A 21,886-nucleotide genomic window follows, 5' to 3' on the forward strand; every position below is an offset into this window, starting at 1 on the left:
GGAAGATAGAGGGATGGGGCACACCAGAGAAACACTTCCACTTACTTAGCCAGGCTGTGCGGTCAGCATGGAACCAGGGAGACAGAGTGTTCAGTGGTCTAGACTAGACTCTCGCACACCCACAGACCACTTGGGGATCTTACTAAGGTGCAGATGGAGTCAACGGGTTTGGGGGAAGCCTGAGAACCTGCATTTCTAACAAGCTCCAAGGCGAAGCCAGCGTCCTGGGCTGAAACCTGTGTAGTCTCACAAGGCCCTGTGCTCAGAAGGGACCCTGAGCTTGGTTTAATGGTCTACTGTCACCCTCTTGAAATTCTTAGTAATTTTCAATTTGAACTTGTGTTTTGGAGGTAAAGCCTGATGGGCCAGTGTAGCCTGCGTGAGAGTGGTGGAGATGCATGCAGTGCAGTATGAATATGCGTGTCCCCTGTCTCTTGCTATACCATCACATACAGTGTTTGAGATGACCCATGACTACAAAATTCTGCTGGGAGTTCCGTAGGTCTCGAAGCGAGTACAGGGTAATGTGTTATGTCAAGACTTAGGAAGGTTGGGGGCACTGACGGCCTTGGAATCATTACTCACTCTGAAACAGAAAGAAGGAAATGATGTTCTAAGACACATGAATAACCAAGGAACCCTATTATATTCTTTTATTATGTTGCTTCTCTATATTAAGCCAACCACTTATGCTAAAAATGATGCCATAGAAAGAAAGGGAAAGTTTCCTTTCCTTTCACTCTTTCCTTATTTATCAGGAAGCAGAAGGTACAGATTGTTCTTAGAATGTGTGCTTATTAAGAGGTAGAATGAGAACCACTGAGTTGCTTTATTCAGTGTTTCCACTGTTCTGTGAGGAACAAAATACATCTGTGTGTACAATTACAAAATACAAATTGTGTAATTTCAATGATTCCACGTATGAGTTAAATTTACATTTCCATTTAAAACTGGCCTTACATGATAAAAAGATGAATGAGAAATCCATGCTAGTAATTTAAAATCTTACTGTGTCTTTACTTAGAATGACATTAAATGGCAAATGTAAAACACCACAACAGTTTGAGGGGCTGTGGAGGACAGGAAGAACTTTATCTTCAGTACTTTTCATGGAACTTTCTTCCTGCTTTTTGAACAAAGGACTCACGTTTTTATTTTGTTCTGGGCCACACACATTATAGAGCTGGCCCTGCCCTTAGGCGATACTGATGTTTCTGGCCAACAGACCAATTTTGAGAGCCACGTTTTGAAGCCAGACAGATCTGAGTTCAATTGCAGACACTACCACGTGCTGGTTGTTTCTGTGATTTTAGGTGTTCCTTAAAGGAATATGTAAGAGAAAGGGAAGCATTATCTTTATGTCTTAATAATAATAATAATTTTCTAACTTGGTATGTGATACTTTTGCTCATATACTTTAGTTTCCTTATCTATACAGTGTGGAGGGTAATTCCTCCCAGGTAGGAATTCAAAAGACAACCCTGTCCTCTAAGCCTTCTCACCCTCTGCAGACCCTGGAGCTGAACAAGGGGTCCATCCATCCTCTACTCTAGTTAGAGGTTGACCTCTTGCTCCTTCTGCTTAAATGCAAGCTCTCTGAGAACTGGGTCATGTCATGCCTCTATCTGGAACGCATCCTGCACAGCCAGCTTCTACCACAGTATCAATAGTATTATAGCCTAGATGTTTAATATTGAATGAATACAAATTCTCTGCTTCAACAAAACAAAGGGAAACAGATTAAAAATAATTACAAATGCCATGGTCGAGATACGGCACATTCCCTCTAGATTTTTGCCATTTGTCCCACTATTAATATTCTCCCCTGTCCTTTTTCCTATTCAAATCATACTTGTCGGGCTTCCCTGGTGGTGCAGTGGTTAGGAATCCTCCTGCCAATGCAGGGGACACAGGTTCGAGCCCTGGTCTGGGAAGATCCCACATGCTGCCGAGCAACTAACCCCTTGCGCCACAACTACTGAGCCTGCACTCTAGACCCCGCAAGCCACAACTACTGAGCCCACGAGCCACAGCTACTGAAGCCTGCGTGCCTAGAGCCCATGCTCCGCAACAAGAGAAGACACCGCAATGAGAAGCCCGCACACCGCAACAAAGAGTAGCCCCCGCTCGCCAAAACTAGAGAAAGCCTGCATGCAGCAACAAAGACCCGACGCAGCCAAAAATAAAAATAAATAAAATAAATAAATTTAAAAAAAAATCACACTTGTCCTTCAAGGATCAGCCACGTGAGTGTGGGTGATCCTTTGGGCTATTAGAGGGTTTGATAATATCTCTGGTTCCGTTTTCCAAAAGTCTCTTGGTTCTGCCCTCCACCAGCATCTACTCAGCTCCTCTTGTACATGGCTGCAGCATCTCAGGCTTTCATACCATCTGGAAGGAGGGAGAGCGTCTGCATCCTAGAATTCCCAGGAAAGATCCTGTGCTTTGTTCTGATTGGCTGACCTCTGAACAAATTTTAGTGGTAAAGTTTTGTTAGAGGTTGATTAGCTTAAACCTGAGATGACCTAAACTAATCACTTTGATGAGGGAAGCCTTTCTGTTGATCCTTTTTTTTTTTTTTTTGATGTCAGATATTATTTGTTTGTTACTCTTAGAGCATCTTGTTTTTGACTGGACTCAGCCTTAGAGGTAGAAGCTCTCAGAGAGGACAGCCTCCATCTCTTGGCAATCTGTTCTTGGCATTTTTCTTTGGCCTCCTTTATTCTCTTGGCCAAAAGTTTAGCGTATTCTGCAACCTCTTCCTTCTTTTTCTTTTTCTTTTTTTAAAAATTTGTTTATTTATTTGGTCGAACCGGGTCTTAGTTGTGGCTCTTGGGCTCCTTAGTTGCGGCTCACTGGCTCTTTAGTTGCAGCAGGCAGGCTCCTTAGTTATGGCTCACGGTCTCCTTAGTTTCAGCATGCATGTGGGATCTAGTTCCCTGACCAGGGATCAAACCCGGGCCCCCTGTATTGGGAGCTCAGAGTCTTAACCACTGGGCGACCAGGGAAGTCCTACTTATCTTCCTTAGTATGCCTCCTCGTTGGTAGTGGGGTTAATCCCAACCAAACAAAACACCATGGAGCAGGTGGTGGTAGATTAGCTATTGGAGGACAACCCGGATATTCTTCATACTCCCTATCACAGCTCTGGCAGATCCATGGTCTCTGTTAATAAACATTGCCTCTTCTAGGACTCTGTAGCCCTTTGAGATAATAGTTCAGCTCTCTTGTTTTAAATGTAAGGAAATGAGGTCCCACAGAGAATAAGGGAGGGGCTTGCTCAAGATTCATATCTAGTTAGTGGCAAAGCTGAGACTGGACCACACTGCTTCCACCTCAGTTAGCCCTTAATTATATACTCTATTGCCTTGTGGTGCCACTTAAAGATGTTGTGTTTAGATATTTTCTTTCCTTCTAGACACCAAGTTTCCAGGGACTAAAGACCATGTATTCTGTCTGCACTGCAGCACTTAGTTTAGGATTATAATGAAAACTTAGCTCAGGACTATAAACATATTAAGTTGACTCAATAGTATTAGCAGAATAAATGAAAACTGTGTTTATCACCAAAGTGCCAAGCAAAAGTCAAATAACAAATTAAACAATTATTATTGATAAGTTATTACTGTGATGAGACCAGAGAGATATTTTGCCTTTCCTTTAAGTAAGAATGATATAGAATTTAACCTAAAATTCTCAGACTTATGAATAATTTCTATATATCAGAAGCTCTTTATATCAACTATAACCCTTATATGTATACCTATATCTGTCTATCTATCCATCTATCTACCATCCATCTATCTTTGTTTCCTCTTTCAGAAATCACCTGTATTTAAAAGAGAAAAGAACTTGTAATCTTCAAAATGTATAGAACTTTTAAATATTATCTAGTTGTTTTATCTGTGAACTGAGAAATTTGGTTGAACTGGCTCCAAATTGTTGTCTCTGTGTTTCCAAAGTATTAGTGAAGTTAGATTCTTCTTCAGCAAGTGGAGAAACAGAAGGAACCCCATATCACAATGAAATTTAATTGAGAAAGTGTTCCTTAAGAAGAAACTCTTCTCCACCATCTGAGGTGCCTGCTGCTTCGCACTGGGAATGCAAAGTCGGGACCAGAATTCCTGTGCGTGGGAGGAGGGCAAATGGGGAAGGTGGACATTCTGTCGCCACCCCCGCCCCTCAACCCTAGCAGATACCTGTACCCAACCTGGGTCTCAGAGATCCCTCCACACTTCTTTTTGCCCCTTTATTAAGCAACTCCATCGTTTCATTATATCCATTTTATTTTTTTTAATTGAAGCATAGCTGATTTACAATGTTGTGTTAATTTCTGCTATATAGCAGAGTGATTCAGTTATACATATATATACACATATGTACACACATTCTTTTTTATATATTCTTTTCCATTATGGTTTATCATAGGATATTGAATAAAGTTCCCTGTGCTATACAGTAGGACCTTGTTTATCCATTCTATATTATAATAGCTTACATTTGCTAACCTCAACCTCCCACTCCATCCTTCCCCCACCCCCCTCCCCCCTGGCAACCACAAGTGTGTTTTCTATGTTCATGAGTCTGTTTCTGTTTTACAGATAGGTTCATTTGTGTCATATTTTAGATTCCACATATAAGTGATATCATATAGTATTTATCCTTCTCTTTCTGACTTACTTCACTTAGTATGAGAATCTCTAGTTGTATCCATGTTGCTGCAAATGGCATTATTTCATTCTTTTTTATGGCTGAGTAGTATTCCATTGTATATGTGTACCACATCTTCTTTACCCATTCATCTGTGCCTCTAGTTGTATCCATGTTGCTGCAAATCACATTATTTCATTCTTTTTTATGGCTGAGTAGTATTCCATTGTATATATGTACCACATCTTTATCCATTCATCTGTTGATGGACATTTAGGTTGTTTCCATGTCTTAGCTATTGTGAATAGTGCTGCTATGAACTTTTTTTTTTTTTTTTTTTAAAGTATAGTGTCTGGACTGGGTCCTATCTGTAGACATTCAGATTTAATTGCTGCGGGGTGCAGCTCAGTCATTGGTATGTTGTTTTCTTTTTTTAATTAATTAATTAATTAATTTATCCTTGGCTGTGTTGGGTCTTCGTTTCCGTGCCAGGGCCCTCCCTAGTTGCGGCGAGCGGGGGCCACTCTTCATTGCGGTGCGCGGACCCCTCACCATTGCGGCCTCTCTTGTTGCGGAGCGCAGGCTCAGTAATTGTGGCTCACAGGCCCAGTTGCTCCGCGGCATGTGGGATCCTCCCAGACCAGGGCTCGAACCCGTGTCCCCTGCACCGGCAGGCGGACTTTCAACCACTGCACCACCAGGGAAGCCCTGAACTATTTTTTTTGAATGATCTTTTTGAATTATAGTTTTGTCCAGATATATGCCCAGGAGTGGGATTGCTGGATCATATGGTAATTCTATTTTTAGTTTTCTGAGGAACCTCCATACTGTTTTCCACAGTGGCTGCACCAACTTACGTTCCCACCAGCAGTGTAGGAGAGTTCCCTTTTCTCCATACCCTCTCATCACTTTTTTTTATTGTTGTTACTTGTAGAGTTTTAAATGCTGGCCATTCTGACTGGTATGATGTGTACCTCATTGTAGTTTTGATTTGCATTTCTCTAATAATTAGCAGTGTTGAGCATCTTTTCATATGCCTATTAGCCATCTGTATGTCTTTTTGGAGCAGTGTTTATTTAGGTCTTCTGCCCATTTTTCGATTGGGTTGTTTTTTTTGTTGTTGAGTTGTATGAGCTATTTATATATTTTAGAAATTAAGCCTTTGTCAGGCATATCATTTGCAAATATTTTCTCCCATTCTGTAGGTTGTCTTTTAATTTTGTTTATGGTTTCCTTTGCTGTGCAAAAAGCTTGTAAGTTTGATTAGGTCCCATTTGTTTATTTTTGTTTTTATTTCTATTGCATTGGGAGACTGACCTAAGAAAACATTGGTATGATTTATGTCAGAGAATGTTTTGCCTATGATCTCCTCTAGGAGTTTTATGGTGTCATGTTTTATATTTAAGTCTTTAAGCCATTTTAAGTTTATTTTTGTGTATGGTGCGAGGGTGTGTTCTAACGTCATTGGTTTACATGTGGCTCTCCAAATTTCCCAACACTGCTTGCTAAAGAGACTTTTCCCATTGTATATTCTTGCCTCTTTTGTCAAAGATTAATTGACCATAGGTATGTGGGTTTATTTCTGGGCTCTCTGTTCTGTTCTATTTATTCATATGTCTGTTTTTGTGCCAGTACCATGTTATTTTGATTACTGTCCCTTTGTAGTATTTTCTGAAGTCTGGGAGGTTATGCCTCCTGCTTTGTTCTTTTTCTTCAGGATTGCTTTGGCAATTCTGGGTCTTTTATGATTCCATGTGAATTTTAGGATTATTTGTTCTAGTTCTGGGAAAAATGTCATGGGTAATTTGATAGGGATCATATTACATCTGTAGATTGCTTTGGGTAGTATGGCCATTTTAACAATATTAACTCTTCCAATCCAAGAGCATGGGATATCTTTCCATTTCTTTGAATCATCTTCAGTTTCCTTTATTAATGTTTTATAGTTCTCAGAGTATAAGTCTTTCACCTCCTTGGTCAGGTTTATTCCTAGGTATTTTATTTTTGGGGGTGCAATTTTAAAAGATATTATTTTTTCACATTCCCTTTCTGATATTTCATTGTTAGTGTAAAGAAATGCAACCGATTTCTGTATGTTAATCTTGTATCCTTCTACCTTGCTGAATTCGTTTATCAGTTCTATAAGGTTTTGTGTGGAGTCTTTAGGGTTTTCTATATATAGTATCATGTCATCTGCATATAACGACAGTTTTACCTCTTCCCTTCCAATTTGGATTCCTTTTATTTCTTTTTTTTTGTCTGACTGCTGTGGCTAGGACTTCCAATACTGTGTTGAATAGAAGAGGTGAGAGTGGGCATCCTCGTCTTGTTCCAGATTTTAGTGGGTAGGCTTTCAGCTTTTCACCGTTATATCCATTTTATTTTAGTGCAATGTTCTATTTATTCCACACATAACCCAGATTATATCAGGGTCCAGCTTTACCCATTGGTGATCTCCACTAATCCCACAACCTTCAAGTTTGAAGTTTACTCAGGAATTTTTGCGAATTCCCAGGAAATTACATTTATATCCTCCCCTGTGCTCAAGGGCAACTTCCCCATGTAATCATTTTTGGCCTTACATCAAGCTAGACACAGGGCCCTTTTCAAATTCGCCCCAAAGAATCCACTTCTACAAAGAGCAAAGTGCTGTGTATTAAAGAAACTGTCAGGGTAACAAAGACAGAGCGAGGTGTGAGCCCTCCCTACAGCCAAAATTTAAAAACCTCTCTCATTGATTGTTTTATTACAAATTCTCTCTTGGGCTAAGTGCCGTGAACTCTTTACCTGCCCCCCCCCACCATTCCTCTCTCATTTTTATACAGAACAATTCAGTTCTCTCAGATCCCTGTCAACCCGCACACCTATGCTCTCCTAACATGGCACGTGGGTGAGACCTCCTTTTATCATAATCAATCCTCTTAAGAGAGTAATTACAGTTTTCTATGTAGAAATATCTTTTGTTTGTTTTTATTTACAACTGTGGTTACTTCCTCAATAAAGGGTTTCCTAAATCTTCCCTCCTACTTTTCAGCTTCTCAACAAATTCCTATTGTTTATACTGTTGTATTAACCTCTCAATGCTTCTAACATGTAACTAACGAAGTCACATATTTGATGGTACGTACTTTCTCTGTCTCCCCACATCTAGTTTTTTCCCTCCATGTTAGCTGTGTCTGTAACAGAGCTGTCACCCATCTATGGCCTGGCTCAGGAGAACTGCTCTTGTGTATCTCTTCCATCTCTTCCCAATTCTGCCTTCAGTGACTTCTGGGACCTTGGGGTTGGACAGGCTCTGGGCAGGGAAGGAGTGGAAATCCCTTAGCTTGTGTTAGGACTGAAGGGCCATGAGATGTCCCCCTGAGTAAGACAGAGGGGACCCCAGTGGGAAAGAGCCACCAAAGACAAGGACAGTTGTCACCCAGACTCACTGTGCAGACGAGGACACCCTGGAAGAGCTGGCTCCTTGCCTGAGGCACCCGGCGCCCACTGGTGGGATGCTCATTTACCTTCATTGCTGGACGACTCTGGTGTCCTGCTTGTCAACAGGTGTCTCTGAGGTGTTCCCAGACCTCACCTGGTGGCCTGATCTCAGCCTGACCTCGTCTCATTCTCCCACATTCAGAAATTCTCTCCAGGTGCTCCTGGACATCAAGGAGGAGGAAAGAATCTAGCAGCTTCCACATGCTGCATGCAGGGCCCCCCCCGAGAGAGGCCTCTGGTGAGTGGAGAGAGACAAGCTCCTGTCAGAGGAAGAGGCAGTGGGAGAAGGGGGTGGACCACGTCCACAGGAGGCACCGCCTCCAGGGAAGGCTGAGCATCGTGCCTGAGACTGTCGGGACAGAAGAGGCCACCCGGGGCTGTCTGGGGAGGATTGGAATCAAGTCCCATTGAGTCTGAGTTAAAGTGGAGGCTGTTGGAGCTGCAGCCGAGACAGCGAGGGGGGCGGTTTAGATGACAGTTGGAGAACCTTTTCCTAAAGGGCTCTTTAGCTTCCTGTAGGATCCCTTTGCTTCTGCCTTCACCCCATGTCACGTGGGCTCCTATTTCCCAGCTTGGAAACATGCCTGAAAGGGGCTGACCTGAACCAGGACTCACTGTCTCTGTGGAAATGGTGGTTAATCTTTTCCCTTCCTTCCTGTATCCTTCTTCCCAGCACGGATTGTGCCACCCAGGGCCCCTGTACAATCCAGTACCACCTGGATGGACAGAGGAGGGAGACCCCCGGGGGGAGAGGGTGAAAGACGGCCTTGGGGTGAGTGTGAAGGGCTACAATGACATGGGGACATGGGAGCATATGCACTCGGCTGCCGTCCTGTCCCCTGCAGTGCTCCTGGCTACGGGTGGTACCTCCTGTCTCCAGCGGCCACCTGGGGAATTCACTGTTGAAGGCAGCTTTGTGCAGATGTTCCATCAAGCTCGCTGCAGCCAGAGGTGCCGCAGAACAACCAGGGGAGCTGAACTTCCTGTGTCATGGGAGCCGGTGGAAGATGCCGCTCCTGATGGCTCCTCCTGGGACACCCCAGCTCCCCTGCCAGAGTCCTCTCTAACTTTGACCTTCTCATCTCTGGCCTCCACCCTCTCATACGCTGCACCCACCCCATCAGTGTCCTTTTCTTCTCCCTCCCTGCAGGGGGTCTCTCTGCCACTGGGTTTCGATTTCTTAATGGTCTGTTGCCTACTCCAATGACATGACCTTTCCTTTCTAGCCGCAGAGCAGACTCTCACACACTCCATCCTGTTACCCAGCCAAACTCGGTGCCCGACCTAACCTCCTCATCTTCCTTCTCCGTATCGGGTTATGGATCTCCCACCCAGGGTTTTTGTTTAAAGAGCCGTAGTTCTATTTATTAGTCAGCAAACAGCAGGGCGGCGAGGGGAAGGGCCCAGCTCGGGCAGCCCCCACTATTGCCTTGTGTCCCCAAAACGTAGGGGCTCTTGGCACAGGAAGAACAGGGTCCAGCTGTTGACCCCCGGGGGAAGCAGATGACCCTGGCCTAGGTACCAACTCATGAACCCCCATCCCAGGCCCATCTCTCTAGGGCCACTGAGGCCCTCTTGGAGCCAGGCTGGCTAGACTCTGGGATCCTGATTCCAGGCCATGGGCAGGTGGGCTTAGGTCTCAAGCTCCAGGCTAAGCCAAAGGCCAACCTTCAGGTCCACAGCCTGAATGTACCATGAACAAACCGCTGGGGCCGTCTGCCAGCGCGGTCCTTTACGCTCAGAGGGCTGGAGAGGTTAGGGCAGCGCAGCTCGTCCTGCCTTCCACAGGCTGTGCACCTGCTCTGGCTTCTGGATAATGGCCCTAGAAAAGCAACCTTTAGCTCCTATCAGGTGGGGCAGTCTTAGAGAGCAAACCGCCTTAAAGTATAGAAGGATTCATTTCTGCCTTTATTAATCTAGTCTATAATATTGCACACCCCTTGTTTCATTTGTCTTTGAGGATGCCTTGCAGTTTTGGGTTGAAAACTGGGGATGATGTACTGGGTAAAAGGAACTGAGTGAGGGTTTATGTTGATCTGGCCAGGGGTTAGGCTGTGTTTACTGTTTGCTGTAGCTATAGGTGTGAGAGGCTCCCTGTCCTCTGGCGTCCTTGTTTTTGTCTCCCTTACTGTCCCTGGGTTTCCCTAGAGACTTCTTAACTCTTTCCTGAGACGCTCATTTCTTTCCATCACCTTCCCCTGTTATACAGGAGCCCTGTGATGCGGTGGGGCTGCAGGGGGCGCCGGGAGGAAGGAAGTGCTCTGTAGTCCTATGATTAGGTCTCAGTCTTCAGTGAGCCTGTGCTCCTGGCTGACCTTCAGCAGTGCTTCTCAGTTTCATTGTTTTTCCCCTCTTAGGTGAAACAGGAAGGCTTAGAGGGGACTGGATTTGAATATTTTCCATCTCCCAGGCTCTGGTAAAACCCTTGGAGGCAGTCCTTTGTAAAATGAAATGTTCTGGGCATAAGTAAAAACAGCTCCTTTCCCCTTCCTCCTGCTGGAAGCACTAGGGAATTTTTCTCCTGTCTTCACTGTGAAAAGTTAGTGATGCTCCTAGAGGTAAAACTCAGAAAAGGGGAGAGTCCCCCTAGGACTGCTCACCCCTCAGAACTTCTAACTCTCAAACTTGTCCACACTGAGCCTCCAGCAATTTGTCGGTTATAGTTTAGATTTCCCTACCCTGGTGCTGGTTCCCTTGGAGGTTTCTGCTCCTGGGCTTCTGCTCTGGTAAGTTACGATTCTCTGTATACACCTGTTGGTCCCTTTAATTTTGGAGGCAGGTGTTTGGCCTGAGACCTCAGTTCTCTGGGGGAGATAAGAAGAGTTATTAGTTTGCAGTTTGTTCATCTTTTTTCTTGTGTGGACAGGAGACACAACTTCCAAGCTCCTTACATACGGGACCAGAAACTGGAAATCTCCTCACTTAATTTGATTTTTCCAAACTGAAGTTCAGAGATGTTTAGTCACCCACCCATTAGGTAGAAAAGCCAGGACTAGAGAAAGGGGATGTGACTCTCATGTCAGTGATCTTTCTCATGTACCAGATGCTCACCAAAGGTGAGGTGGTGGCTTAACACACCTCAGACACTGGCCCTGGGTCCCCTAGGAAGTCATTACCAGATCCCAATCTGTGCTTCTCTCCGCAGTCAGACAGGATTTCCATACTCAGGGGGATAGTACAAGACCCATCGCAGGTGGCAAGGGAGAAGCATCCAGGAGAGATGCCTCAGTCTCGCTCTGCTTCCAGCACTGGGTTTCCCTCCCCTTTCCCGACTCTTGCCCACATGGAAAGCTGTTTGCTGAATAACGGTGGAACGATAAGAACATACTTGACCAGAAAACACTTTCAAACGTGTTTTGTCCACATCCGGGGCTCACGGTGTGGTGCTAATCTAGGTTCCGTGATTCGTTTTGTATAGGCTTGGGTTTCTGCAGGTGTCACTGACATTGAGCACAAAGGCAATGGGGCTCCCCGGGATTCTACACAGCAGGCCTTGCCCACACCTAGGGTCAGGGGCACCCTGTGCACGAATGTTCTGATACCGTGACGGTAGAGATGGTCACTGAGTCCCCAGAAGCCCGCCTCTTGGACCACAGGCTACTCTCTCTGTGTCCGGAGCTGTGCAGGGGCCTCCTGTTCCCAGAGGCAGTCTTCATGGCAGGCTTTAATTTTTGGAACTGCACCAGAATCTCCCTGTTTAGGGCAGGGTTCCAGGACAGGGAAGGGAGTTCCATCCCTTGAAGACTGTCATCTAGAAATGCCATTAACCCCGAGCACCCAAGTTGAAACTTGTTATTTTCTCACAGCCACAGGAACAGGTCTGGGTTTCTTTAGGGACCCCAGTGGGCAGTTGGGGGACTTATGGCCACTGCCTCCCCGCCCCTACCCTGAACCTCAGGCTCTGTTCCTTCTTTCCATTGGAGGGACTGTCAGTGCCATAAGGTGGTAATTTTCCTCTATGGAGATTCTCATTAGACCTATTATATTGCTTCAGGTAATGGTTGTCCTGGGGTCAGTTACCAAGCTATTTATTGCTGTTCCCTAGTCCCTGCCAGAATAGACTTTGAAAAGGAGGAAAAGGTAACTTTACTTTCTTTTCCAGGAAATTCTGGGCTACTGGTCTTAACGGTGGCATATTAATTATTTGATGCTGAGTAACAAATTATTCCAAATCTTAGTGTCTTAAAGCCAGCACCATTTATGATCTCACAGTTTTGGCCAGTCAGGAGTCAGCTGCGTAGCTGGCTCAGGGTCCCTCACAAGGCTGAGCTCCAGCTTTTGGCCTCAGTTATAGTCATCTCAAGGCGTATCTTGGGGAGGATCCATCTGCTTCCTGACTCATTCACGTGGCTTTTGGCAAGCCTTGGGTCCTTTCTGGCTGTGGTCCTAGATATTAGTTCCTCGCCACGTGGGATTCTCTGTGGGGCAGCTCACAGTCTGGCCTCTGGCTTCCCTCAGAGCGGTGAGGGAGAAAGAGAGAGAGAGCAAACAAGATAGACGTTACTGTTGTTTTATAAGCTAATTTTGGAAGTGTCATTCTATCACTTTTGCTGTATTCTGATTGTCAGGAATGAGTCACTAGGTCCAGCCCACACTCAAGGGGAGAGGATTGCACAAGGGCTTGAATACCAGGAGGTGGGGACCACGGAGAGTCCTCTTGGAGGTTGCCTACTACAGGCTGTTAATTGCTCTGTGTGTTTCCCAGATCAGAAGTCACAGGGCATCTGTTGTAGAACGCTATCCAGGCTCTTGTGTGGGAAGTGAATTTTGCTGGGTGTTCCTCAGGGGGTGGAGATAATCTGGAGAGAGATGGAGTCACTGGGTTGAAAGATTCGCTCCAGGGGCTTGAGAGAAAGTCGGCAGAGGAATCTACAAGCATCAATGTCTTGTGTGCAGGTGTCCCAGCAGGCAGTAGGACTTCTGATGGGTGAACTGATGTATTTGCTGGGGCTCTGTGATCTACAGCTTAGTCTCAGGAGCTGCATGGAAGTCGCCAGATCCCCCAGATGGTAAAGAGGCTGTGGAGTCACCTGCCTTTGGATAGAATATGTGGTCTTGGACAATAAACATCCCAGTGGCAACCATGATGTACCAAACAGTCTTTCCTCGGTAAATTTTTTTTGACAGGTTGTAGCACTAAAGAGTTAAAGAACACCCAGTGATGACTGATATTGGGAGGGTTCTCATCCTAGTAATGGGAGGTAAGGATTAGATAGAATTTAATTTAGGAAAGTTAAGTTATGTGATATTTCTTTTGCCTCAGCGTTGTAAAAGTATATTATGTTATATTTAGATTTATTATGTATTTAATCTTTACAACTCTTTATAGGTATTGTTTGTTCCTTTGATAGAAGGGAAATTGGAGCACAGAAAAGTGAATATATGTTTAGTGGGCTAGCATAGAAGAAGCCAGGGCTGGAGAACCCTATTATATTGTGAGGGATCAATTTACTTGGCTTAATATAACCAAAAAAAAGGAAATACACTGACGATAACTGAGAAGTCTGGGAAGCCGAGTAGATGCAGGGGCGCAATTCAAGTCATCAGGATGCCATTGTCCTCTCTTGTTTGTTGCCATCCTTCTACACTTCTGCCTTTTCAGGCTTTATGTAATACCAGGACACCTGGCAGCGAGTTCAGACCAAAACGCTCCAGGTTCAAGTGCCTCTGAAAATGCAGAGGCTCTCACAGAAGTCCCCGCAAAGTCCTACTGTGTCTTTTGGCCTCCAGTTGGGTCATGCATCTGTGTCTGAATCTCTCACTGAGGGAATGCAGTGCTCCTTTTTGACTAGGCCTGGGGCACATGCCCATCTTGGACAGTGGGTTTGTGGAGGGACAATTCCATACATGAACTGAGACTGAAGAATGGAGGTCATTTCCCCAGAAATGAATATCATTCAATAGAGATAAGAGTTGATCCCCACTAATAGAAATGATAACTGCAAACATTGCATTTTATTGCCTCATCGGATAGTAACTGATTATGCATCTGTCAGCAAATTCATTTGATCATTCCTGATATACTATATATAGCACTGGTTTTTATCCATTTAACTGGTCTTAACATCTTAATTAACATAATTAATTAGTGAGTTGAATAAATCTTTGACACCTGTTCACTTCATATTTTTATGAAAGTCATGTTTTTAACTTTTAAAATATTGTATTTTAGCAAGTGGGAGGAGACTACTCTTTTCCTTTTATATATGGTTCTCATGTTCCTTTAAAACCACCTGGATAGATATATCCTCAGGAGAGTTGTAGCTTTAAATTTGTCTAACATTTTAAACAACTTGCCATCCAGGTTAGTCAGACTGGGAAGTCCTGAGCCAAGCTGCTCTGGCAGATGCTGTGTGGAACAGAGATGAGCCATCCCTACAAAGTCCTGCCCAAATTGTAAATTAATGAGCAAAATGAATAAATTATTGTTTTAAGCCACTCAGTATTGAAGTCATTTGTGATATCGAAATAAATGATACAGGGGGACCTTCGTTTAAATATATCTTTGCCTGAAATTTTTACAACAAATATCTGTTACATTTAAATATTTTTAAATTTGGGGGGAAAAATTAAAATTAGAAACATAGCAAGAGTTTCTATTTGTGTTTCCCTTACTTATATCCTATGTGAGTTCTAATTTCCAAGTCATCTAGGGGTCAAAAGGCATTTCTTCATCGAACACTGTTATGACAGTAACTCTTTTTTTTTTTTTTTAAAGTTATACAATTTTTATTTATTTATTTATTTATTTATGGCTGTGTTGGGTCTTCGTTTCTGTGCGAGGGCTTTCTCTAGTTGCGGCAAGTGGGGGCCACTCTTCATCGCGGTGCGCGGGCCTCTCATTATTGCGGCCTCTCTTGTTGCGGAGCACAGGCTCCAGACGCGCAGGCTCAGTAGTTGTGGCTCACGGGCCTAGTTGCTCCGCGGCATGTGGGATCCTCCCAGACCAGGGCTCGAACCCGTGTCCCCTGCATTGGCAGGCAGATTCTCAACCACTGCGCCACCAGGGAAGCCCCTATGACAGTAACTCTTGACTGCTTAGATCTTCTTACACCGGAGAGAAAAGAAAAGATAAGGAAAGATGGAAGCCATACATGGATTATAAAGAAAGTAAATACTATCAAGTGCTGAATTTATGGATCATTTTCTTTCCAGCTTGATCAGTGCTCCTTTACTCACACCATGTTCTCTAAACTTCAGGTCAGTGGGTCAATTGCTGATTCCTATTCTTGGTTTGGAGAAAGTCTTTTCCTGTGCGATATTTTTCATTTATGAGGCATCTCTACTTATTGAAGGTGGGAACTGGGGGTGAGGCTCGCTTTTCTTCTGAACTCATTGGTCATTCCAGTGTTCCTCAGGAGTGACTTGGGAGGATCAACATTCCTCATGACCTTAGCGGGAGCTGCATTCTCAGAAGGCTGGCCCTTGGTGTTGCCAACCTTTCCTCATGAGCTTGAAGACACCTCCTCATCTCTTTGATATGAGACAGAGGTGAGCCAAATCAGTCCTTCAACTATATCCTTTCTTTATTCTCCATGACTGTGAGTGCATTGAACTAACATATCTGTAAACCAGACTCTAGGTCATTCTGTCCATTACAGTATCAGCTAGAAGAACAGTGAGAAGTTGACAGGTTTTTGAGATGCACTTGCATTCTATCACAGCATAATCGATTGTTCATTGCCCTCTCTAGCCTGGGGGGAGGGAGGGTGCAGGGAGAGGAAGAGGCTTGCAGTCAGAATTTTTAGGCTTGGTCAGAGATCAAAGAAACACAGCTGGTTGAACTTATGAGTCTGATCTACTATGAAGATCCATGTACATGCCTTCAGGAGCCAGGGGCCCCGTTGTGGCCTGCTTTTCTCGGAGAACCTCAGGGACAAAAACATTGGGGTTGAGAGTAGGGCAATTGACGAAGTTTATTGCAGAAACATTTTTTGACTTGATACTTAGGGACACAGGAATAGTATTTGAGTGTCTACAGGGAAATGTGGCCTAGGACAGGTTATTAAATGCCAAATGTATTAAGAAAAATTCTCAGATTTTCAAACTAAAACATTATCTCTTGCAAATCAGTAAGTGAAAAATAACTATCTCCACTTAAAAAATGGATAAAGGACATAAACAGTCAGTTCACAAAAGAAGAAATACAGATGACAAGAAATATATATAAAAAAGTTTGTTTTACTAGTTTGAAGAAAATGCAAATAAAAACAATGGTATCTTTTTCTTGCTATCAGAATGGTCAAGATTAAAAAGATATCAAAGCCCAATATTGGCGAACATTGATGAAGATTTTCCCCTTGACCAAACTCTACGCAGGCTCCTCTGAGCCCTCTTCTTGACTAATCCTCAACTTTGGCCTATAAAAAATTACAAATTCTCCACACAAATGATTTTCTCGACCCCTCTGCCCCCACATTAGAAGACCTAAACAAACACTGATATAATTTCTAACAGCTCCAGACCACATCCCTAGGATGACACTAGCCCCTCTTCAGGTGCCTGCCTGAGAAAGCTCAAGGATGCCAAAAGAATTTACTGTTCATTCCAGCTAACACCCGACTATTGGCCCCTGAACGCCCTTTCTTGGAGCATTTAATAAAAAGGGCTTACAATTGTGAATCCTTCCTCTGTCCCTTTGAGATATATACTGTCACCTACAACTCAGGAGTGTCTTTCTAAAGGACCTGAAAGCCATTCCATTAAAATGTAATCATCAGGAAGGGTAGGGCCTGTTTCCCAGTCTCTGTGGGAGGATAGAACTGTAGCTTCAGTAATTGCCAGCTAGCAGACACAGCTGTCCTAATCATGATTTTTCACTTTCCTGACTCTACTGAGCCCCAGCTCCGCTCCCCTCTCCTCTTTCATTTTCCCTTTAAAACACCCAGTCACCTCTGTCTAAATCAACGTTGACTTCAGTTTACACTGAACCTCCTTCTCTATTGCAATAGCGTATTACTTGTTAAAATCTGTCCTTAACCATTTTCACTAATATCTGACTCTATTTATCTTTGACAGCATGTGGAGAAATGCAGAGTCTCATGCAGTGATAGTCTAAATGAGTATAATCATTCCTTAGGTGGTTTAGCAGTATTTATCAACAATTTAAATTTTTTTCAACTGAAGTATACTACTTCCAGGAAATTATCAAAAAGATTTTTGGACATGGAAAGATGATCAGAACACAAACTCTGCCTCTTTCTCTCTCTCTACATGTATATAAAATTTATAAAGATACATCTGGAAAGATTTTCCAGATAAATGTATTATAATGTGTTAATAAATAGTGGTGTGATTAAGTGGTAAGACTGGGTGATTTTACCCTCTTTTTTTATACTTTCTATTTTGTTTATTTTTCAATAAGGACGTATCCTTCCTGTAAGCAGAAAAGAAAATGAAGCTATTTTATATGTTGAGAAAATCAATTAGAACGAGAGATATCAGTGACCAGCATCAGAAAAATTCAGATATGCAAGGACCATTGGTCTGCTTTTTTGTCCCAGTGCTGTGATTCACCAGCTGTGTGATCTTGAGTATGTCACATAAGCATCAAGTTCCTACCAAAATGTTACTTGTGCTCGTGTTCAGGTGGTGATAGCAGGGAGAGACTATTTTCCTTTCCTAGTCTTCCTATTCTCCTGTATTTTCCAATTTTTACAAAATGATCACGAATTACTTCTAGTGATGGCATATAACCTATATGAAACTATACAAAACTTGTTCATTCTGTTTATAAGAAAATGATGGATAACTAGTATGAACTTTTGGAAATTGTCTTTCTGGTGAGGAAATAATTTTAAACATAAAACGTGCAAATGCCTTTTATGTTGGAAATCATTGGAAATTCCTCCTCTATTGAGTTTTCAAATAGGAAACCTTTTTATGAGTCTCTTTGCCCATAAAAGTACTTTTTTTCCTTTTGCAATTAATAGGTATTTGGGGGTGGGTGCTTTGAGTGTATGTAACTATCCTGTTGTTCATCAAATTTTTAATTAACTAATTAATATCAGAATGATATGAACTCATGGAATCTTATTCAATAGGTTATAATCTGTTAGCATGATTATTTATTTTGGTCCTCACATTGTCCCAAATCTAGCCAGTTGGAGCCCCTTCAATCTGTCTCTGTGTTCTTTGACATGTCCCCATCAAAAGCCCTATAGACAGCATCTTCAAGTGTTCAAATGAATATCACAAGGATGCAGTGAGAAAAGCACAAATCAGTTCTGAGTTATAGATGCCAAAGATGAATAACCTGAAACCCAAATCAAGGGACATTCTACTGAATACTGTGAGAGATCTTCCTAAGTGTCAGGGTTATGAAAGTCAAGGAAAGACTGAGGAATTGTTCTAGATTGAAGGAAACTAAAGAGACGTGACAACTAAATGCCACTTGTGGTTCTGAACTGGATCCTTTTGCTTTAAAGGATATATTTCCACAGGTGAAACTTGAATGGCATCTGTGGATTAGATGGTAGTAGTGTTTCAGTGTTAATTTCCTGGTTTTGATAGTTATATTAGGTTATGAGGAGAATGTCCTTGTTTGTCGGAAGTACACTAAACATCTAGGGGTGAGGAGGCGTTATGCAGACAACTTACTCTCAGACATTTCAGGAAAAGTAATTTCTTCTTCTGTTCTTGCAAGTTTGAGATTGTTTCCAAATAAAAATTAAAAACCAGAGGTAAACTGAGCAAAGGTAAGAGATGGAAAGCCTGGAAGGAGCTAGAGGTGGAGTAAGGCAGAGGATGGCATAAAATGGCTATATCTGAGAGAAGAGGAGGAGGATTCACGAGAATTAGTCTCGTGATTAGTCTTTTAATTAGAATTTAAAAGAGGGGGCAGGAGAGGAAACGAGATGCTAATATGGTTGACAGAAAGTAAAGGTGGGGTTGGCAATGGATTTGGAGAAGTTGGCAAGTTAACAGACAAAGGGCTGAGTGAATGGGAAGATGAGGAAAAGAACTCATGTTTATTGAATGCCTTCTATGTATTAAGTACTAGGCTGGACATTTAAATCCCATTTAACTCTTACATAAACTTGTAAGATGGGAGTTTTATCCACATTTTAAAAGTGGATAACTAAGGTTCAAAGAAGTTGAGTAGTCCAAAGTAATATAGCTGGTAAGCAGAACCAGGATTTAATTCCCAGTATGTGTAGTTTCAGTGAGAATGGGATAGTAGAGGAATGGTCTCATCAGGTCATGAAAGGGGAAGAATTTAATTTTTTCACCCCAGAGATTAGAGGGAGCACAGAGACTGAGTGAGATGGTGGGGGTTTGGAAGTCGGGATTGAAGCCAGGTCTTGAATAATTTGAAGAGATGTGCTAGCTGAAGTCATTGGGGAAATGGTAGAAAAGCAAAGAAAAGAGAAACATTGAGAAACATCATCACTTATAGGTGAGAGGAGGCAAGAGGGGCTCAAAGAGGATTTGCAGAAGGCGAAGGGGGCATTGTAGGCCAGCTTCTAAGAAGGCACCCGATGATTCGCACCTCCTAGTATTCATATCCTTGTGTAATCCTCTCCCCTTGAGTGGGGGCTGGATCTAGTGACTTGCTTCTAATCAGTAGAATGCAGCAAAATTGGCAGGATGTTGCTTCTGTGATATGGTTACAAAAATGGTAACCTCCATCTTGCTAGCAAATTCTTTGTTGTTGATTTCAATGAAACAAGCTGCCAGGTTGGAGAGGACCATGAGGCAGAGAACTGAGGATAGCCTCCAGCTAATGACCAGCAAGGAATGAGGCCCTCAGTTCAACAACCTTCGAGAAACTGAATCCTGCCAACAACCATGTGAATGAACTTGGAGGCAGATTCTGTCCCAGTTGAACCTCTTGTGAGAGGGAACAAAGTCAGGAATGACTTATGACGCCATCTTGGTGATGTCACCCCTCTTGATGGAGTCTTGTGAGGGACTCTGAGCCAACACTGTGATTGTAGCCTGTGAGAGACCTTGAAGTGGAGGATCCAGCTAAGATGTATCTGGATTTCCAATCCACAGAAACTGAGATCATAAATGTGTGCTGTTTTAGGCTGCTAAGTCTTGGGTTACAGTTGATCTTCATTATTCAAGGATTCCATAATTGCAAATTCACCTACTCACTAAAATTTATTTGTAACCCCAAATCCATACTCATCTTGTTTTCGTGGTCATTTATGGACACGTACAGACTGGTGAAAGTTCGAGTTGTCTGATGCGCATGCTCCCAGATGAGGCTGAACAAGGCAAGGCTCAGCCTTCTGGTCTCAGTCCTCATACCGTAAACAAGCGTCCTTTTCATGGTCTGTTTAGTGCCATGTTTTTGGTATTTTTGTGATTTTTGTTTGTAATTTTACTCTTTAAAATGGTCCCCAAGGATAGAGTTGAAGTGCTGTCTAATGTTCCTAGTGCTGTGATGTGCCTTATGGAGGAAACTCCTGCATTAGGTAAGCTTTGTTCAGGCATGAGTTATATTCAGGGTTTGGCTGTGACTTCAATGTTAATGGGTCAACAATATATATTAAAGAAAGCGTATTTAAACAGAAACACATATAAAACAAGATTAGGTATTGATCAGTTGATGGAAGTGTGACCAGAGGCTCACAGGAACCTAACCCTGTATTTTCTCTAGGAGCAATGGTTCAGTACATGCTAATTCAGTGTTCTCATTGCCTTTATAGGATGTAACTGCCTCAAATAATGAGAATTCACTGTAATTTGTTATGTAGCAATAGATAACAAAAATGGGGGTGGGTGGGTAAAAGGACAATCCACTTCACCAACCTATGGGAGAAGAGTTTCACAAGGAGGGCATGATTAAGCGTCAAGGGTGCAGGTCTCTCACTGGGAGTAAGGCAAGAGAGGTAGTGGATGGCAATTATTAGTGTCTGTCATCTGAGTATCACTAAAATGGTTGCGTATCAAAAAGAAATAATTTTGTTTGGCTAAAGAGAGTTGTTTTGAATGGATGTAAGTGAAAGTCTAGGAAAATGAGCTTCACAGGGCAATCTCCTTGCTCTATAAAGGTTACCGCTGTGTGAGGACTGATGTGTCAGAAGGCACCAGTTTCATTAAAAGCTCCGTGACTGTTCAGGGTGCTGTAGCCCAGGGCAGGCTTCTGGCAGCTGCTGCAGCACTGATACTGCCAATGCAGGGAAATGGTACAACTACAGGAGAAAGCTGTAGAAGGGAATAGCCCCTGACGACCCAGAGCACCTTAACACGGCTTTTCCATGATCTGTGGCTGAAAGTTTAAGGTATTTTCATTTTATTTACTTTTAACTTCAGCCTATGAAAGGTTTATTGTTTATTTTGATTTTTAATTAGACTCCCAGCTTCATTCTGGGTCCCCAGTCCTCACCCTACCCCTGTATTCCCTCTAATGAGTGTGCTAAGTCATTCAATATGCATGGACTTTGATATGTAGCATTGTTTTGTGTGTGTAGGCTTAGAATTTACATAAATGGCACTATGCTGTAAATACTGAGTTCTTCCTTCTTCCACTCTACCCTGTGATTTGTGTTGCTCCATCAATGTGTAATTTGTTGCTTCTAACAGCTGTGTAATACACCGTACTGTGTATCCCCGACATTTTACCCATCCTTTCCCCTAGCCTGCCTTCCATTCCCACGACCAGCTAGGTGAAGGGAGCAGAATGAAGGTTAACAGTACACGTTGTAGTATCATGCCCTTCATTTGCCTGTAATTGCTTCTCAGTCTTCTCTTGTCCTCCTTCCCTTCATTGGGTAGAGGACAGTATTCACCAGGACTCATT

The 21,886-nt window shown here is 43.0% G+C and overlaps 1 protein-coding gene across 2 annotated transcripts in view; it reads left to right on the forward strand.

The window, feature by feature from the left end:
• GCNT1 (glucosaminyl (N-acetyl) transferase 1) overlaps window positions 1-21,886 on the forward strand; it is a 228,461-nt gene that overhangs the window by 156,072 nt on the left and 50,503 nt on the right. The gene's annotated exons all lie outside the window — the stretch shown is intronic.

Source organism: Balaenoptera acutorostrata, chromosome 6 (assembly GCF_949987535.1).
Source record: "Balaenoptera acutorostrata chromosome 6, mBalAcu1.1, whole genome shotgun sequence".
Taxonomy (NCBI): Eukaryota; Metazoa; Chordata; class Mammalia; order Artiodactyla; family Balaenopteridae; genus Balaenoptera; species Balaenoptera acutorostrata.